The sequence below is a fragment of the Balearica regulorum genome, chromosome 2, assembly GCF_011004875.1.
Source record: "Balearica regulorum gibbericeps isolate bBalReg1 chromosome 2, bBalReg1.pri, whole genome shotgun sequence".
Classification (NCBI taxonomy): Eukaryota; Metazoa; Chordata; class Aves; order Gruiformes; family Gruidae; genus Balearica; species Balearica regulorum.
Genome location: NC_046185.1, coordinates 101765785 through 101770661, shown reverse-complemented (window position 1 = coordinate 101770661; position 4877 = coordinate 101765785). Strand labels below are relative to the sequence as shown.

Here is a 4877-nt window from a genome sequence, read left to right as displayed (position 1 = left end):
TTGTTACATGTGAAGAAATAGCTCATGCATTTAGCTGAGTTCCTTTGGTTGGAGGACAATCTAGATAAAATGAGAACTATAACAACATTTGGTACAGTCACTCTACTCAGAAATTTTTAAGCATCAACTTTACTGCTGGAGGTGTCATTCAGAAATTTCTTTCATTGATCTATCTTACTGAGTTTCCAAACAGCACACTGGGCCACACTGTTGTAAGCAACTAATGTACCTGTTTCATGGAGGCTAAAACCACCTCAAGTCCTCAGCAAAAGAACACTATGCAAGTCAGTGAGACACTGTCATGTGGAGCTTGAACTTTCTGCTCACAATCCTGTGTTCTAAGAGATACAGGACATTTCTACAGCTGGGAGCATAAACTTCGGGACTTATGGTTCAACATCTGCAAATTCGATACTGACACCAGTCTAAAGATTAGTTAGGAGACACTAGTGTTGAAAAGTACCTGCAGCTAGTCAACCACATCTTGCTTTAACACCTCCAGCTAAAACAGAAAATAGTATTTATACACAAAAAGTCAGGATTAGAGAAATGGAAGTTTCTTCAGCACAACCAGTACCAGGGCATGCAGACAAGTAAAAACCTCAAAACATAATTTAATAAAAAAATATCAATGCCAACAATGGTATTAAACTCTAAAGAAATGTAGGCTGGGGTTTCCAAAAGGTGCTGCATGCTCATACGAGTTTTCTAAACTGTATCTATCCTGGAGGCAAAAACCTGAAACCATTAAAAATATATGAAGATAAAAACAATGCCTGGAGGCCTTCCCAAACACCCATGGCCTCCAAAGTGTCCTCACTTTATCTCCTCAACTGACAAAACCTGAATCTTCACCAGTTCTCCTGGGAGCTTCCAAGTTCTTCTCTGCTTAGGCTCTGCCATGGGTTACAATGTGCTAGATGTCAACAGGGTTTACCCGTGTTGGGTTCAGTACTTCTGTTTCTTCCCTCTGTTCTTCTAGCAAAGAGCCAGTACCGCTGTATTGCCTGTCTGAATTGTAAGAACAGGACAAAACTTCAAAGAAAAAGAGTTTTGGAGCTATAAATGATCTCCTTACACAACTCTTCCACCTATTCCCTATGAAAAGAGTTCAGGAGGTTCAGGCTCCTCAGACCTTTCAGTAAGGTTTTTACATGAGGAAACAGCTTCTTAGCAACTCCTTTGCCCTGATCTGAAAGACATTTTAAATTCTTTATAGTCCTTCTGCTTTCCAGTAAAAACAAAACAAGCTGTTTAACTTCATTGCAGCCTGACAGTTAATAGCTCCTGTATTGTCTCTTAATCACACTGAAATGTCTGTTGAAGGATGTATCATTGTTTTAACTTCCTGCTAGCTTTTTTCTTACACAGCCTGCCATTAAACTAAATTAACTGTATTCATATCGTAACCATAATTTACAACTTTTTAAAGAGACATGACACAGATCTTTAAAATCATAAGTGGCCCACAAAGAAAGTAAATGAAAGAAAGGTTATTCTATGTCTTTCAAAAAAAAAAAAAAAAAAAAAAAAAAGAACTAGAGGAGACTCAATGAAAAAGGCAGATCAGAGTTTCAAAGCCACGAGAAGGGAATGCTTCCTCACACAGTGTGTCGAGATGGTTGCTGCACCCTCCTTGCTGCAGAATCTGGCTCAGAAAAATGAGGAAAATTAATAGAAAAGAATTTACACAAAGACCCCCCTTTGGCTCAGAAAGTCACTGAACCACAAGTCATCGTAGGCTGGGAAAATACTGTTGTGAAATACTGCTGCATACGTGCCTTGCTTATACACTTTTCTCTCAGCCCACCGTCCCATTACCCAGTCCTGTTCCCTGGGGCACTGCATTTTAGGACAAGGCACAGAGCAAGCTCCAAGTCCACCTCCCGCTTTCCACACTCATTTAACATCAAGTCCTCATATTGAAGATATGAGTGGCATAAAACTGACAAGAATGGGTACTACACTTGATTTTAGCTAAAAGGCCAAGAAGGGATGTGGAGAGAGGACAGCAAGTTAGTGTAAGCCAGCATGGCAGCTCCCATGGTCTCATTATGGTGCTATTCCATGCCCTGTCTGTGTATCCCTGGAGAAAAGCAAGGACTTCACAACACAAACAAGCCACCATTCTATACTAACATCATTACCAGTGCAAGATATGAATGAGTGGAAGAAATATGTGCCTTCATTTTTTTCCCTATGTTTTAAAGTGTGTAAGATTACATTTTATCTTTTGATGATAATTCCTTTCTTGATTTGCTAAATGTTGTTTCCATCCTAACTACTAATCTATTTTGCTTCTTTTCCTTATTTTTCCTTAGTTCTACAACATCGCAGCACACCGTCCCATTCCCTCAATGAATGTCTCTTGATTGTTGTAAACACAGTTCTTCCAGAGCTCCTTCTATCTTAAGACTCTCATCAGATTGAAATATGAATATATTGGGCCCTTTGACATCTGCATGAGATTTCTTTATATCAATCTGATTTTATAACTAAAAGGTTTTATTCAGAGAAAAGTGTCTCATCCAAAGTCTGTGATATTTGTGGAGGAAAAGAAAAGCAGGCCTTAAACTACTTGTCCTATGCTCTATCCACAACGCATTGCTGCACCCTTCAAACACACAGAAAAATCCTTCTGTTATTTTTAGTCTGAAGGCAGTTTCCGTCATCCCCTTTCTTTACTGAATGATGGTAAAACCAGCCATTCTAGGTTCCTGAATAAAGTGAAGAGGCTCAACCAGCACATCACATCCTTTTTGGAAAAATGATTTTAAAAACCCTATAACTTTGAGTGACTGCTTGGTGAAATATTATACATATCCTAACACCATGTGTCAAAGCAATAAAATGTAGGAACTCTTTCATTCATACACTCACAAATGCTCCTATATTCTAGGCTGAAGCAAATGGTCAGCAAAGAAGGGATGCAAGAGAGACCTGAGGCATCTTCACTACACACCAATGATGTTGAGAGCCACAGTTAGCTGAACCTGCAACCTCCATACACTGCAACTCAGCTTGTGAAGATTATAGAAGGTTCATGCTCTGTGAAACTTGTGACACAAAAGATGTTCCAATAGTATTAGTTCACTTCATCTTTTTCATACCAGACAGTACACATGGCACCAACTTTGTACCAGATTTGCCAGTAAATATCCCCTTGACATTTCTTTTTGAGGTTCTTCTTTACCGGACTGAGTAGGAACAATCTACAGATGGTGGTTACATTTAGATAAATCCTGATAGGTACCAGATATCTCCAGTCACTGTGCAGTTTTCATTAAATGAGAAAAGACAAACATCCCATTTAAAAGAAAACTAATAACTTCAGAAAAAGGGAAGGGCTTGATGAGATGATACCATACTACAAGCTTTTGTTGTGGGCAAACAGAATCCTATAGTTCAAAGTAATTATCTCATCAAGTTCCACCTCATTAGGATTGAAACTCAACATCATAATGAACAGTGGACTAATAATTCACCAATGAGAATTTGGTTTTAGTCCAGCTTGCTATCTTTTTTGTAATATATTTGTTGGTTTCAGCTCATCACCCCCAACTTCACCGGACAAGATGATACACTTCTTCATTCTTTATTCAACATAAGCCTATGGGAGAAGTAGTAAATTAGATTAAATTTCCTTTCCCAGTGCCAGAGGGGCACAGGGAAATTTGCATGAACTCCCTTCCCAGGACATGGCACATGGAGAAAAGGGAGAAGCAGGAATTGTCAGAGCAAGTTCAGTTTTGCCCCCTGGACCTTCTGCATTTTTGTGGAGGAGGGCAGAATGTATCAACACACCCTCTCTTCCACTCCAAAAAGATAGCGCTATGATGATAAGTGGGAGATCACTTCATAAATTAAAGGTGGCTACAAAATATTTTGGGACATTAAGTACTATCTGGAGCAGGACCACTCTGCTGTAGATGCGCAATGGCAGAGTAGAGATTATGGAGTCATTAGTCATGCTATCACTCAGAGGATTAAATTTTAATACTTTCTTTTCCTTTCTATGCTCCTCCCCTTTGTGATTTTCTTTTTTTTTTTTTTTTTAACCCCTGCACCTGCCCTCTAGATATTAGATAACCTGAACATGAAAGAGAAGAACCTTTTTGACAGTAAAGCTGAAATCCTCCTGTTTTGTCATGCATTCAAATGGGAATCAGACCAACAGAATCCTGACCTACTTGTCAGACTGAAACTCCTGCTGGGAAGTATCAATAAAAAGGCCCACTGGGAGGTCATTCAGACTGGTCATGGTTATCATGGGAGTTGTGAGAGAGAGGGTAGCTATCCTAACAAAAATTCATTTTTATACAGTCTTACTTCTTAAGTATTTACCTATCCAAAATGTGGTAACTTTTCATTGCAGTTTTCCTTTCAAATAAGCTTCCAGGTCAACTTTCAGTGACAATAAATAAGTCTGCTTCGTTAATCGGACTAGAGCACTTAATAGACCACTTAACAGACACTGTTTCTCTGAGGGTGGCCCAGGGTCTTCACTGGTAGTAAACACAAGACGGATGAAGGTCTGCACAGTATCCTATCATGTTTACCATACTCCTTAGAGTAAGTGAAGTGATTACAGGATTTTTTAAAAATTATTTTTAGCCCACATAAGGTAAAGGAAAATAATCTCAATGGAGCTTTCTCTGAAAACTTTTTGAAGCAAGAGATAAAAACCTCGCAGCTTCAATCCAGCACAGATGCGATGGGTAGTGAAGCAGGCAGCTCCACGCTTGCTCCTCAGCATGTGTGTATCTACCCAGGCTTTTCCCACAGTAGGCAAAGGGAAGGAGTTTTCAACTTCCCAGCAAAGGGCTGAGCGCCTGGCCTGTTTCTGCCGTTTTAAAATGAGCCCCAACTGAGAAGGC

General features: G+C 39.5%; 1 pseudogene; it reads right to left on the bottom strand.

Annotated features, from left to right (window-relative positions):
- Positions 1 to 1824: 1824 nt before the first annotated feature.
- On the bottom strand, positions 1825 to 1997 carry LOC142600843 (U2 spliceosomal RNA; annotated as a pseudogene).
- Between the last annotated feature and the right edge of the window lie 2880 nt (positions 1998 to 4877).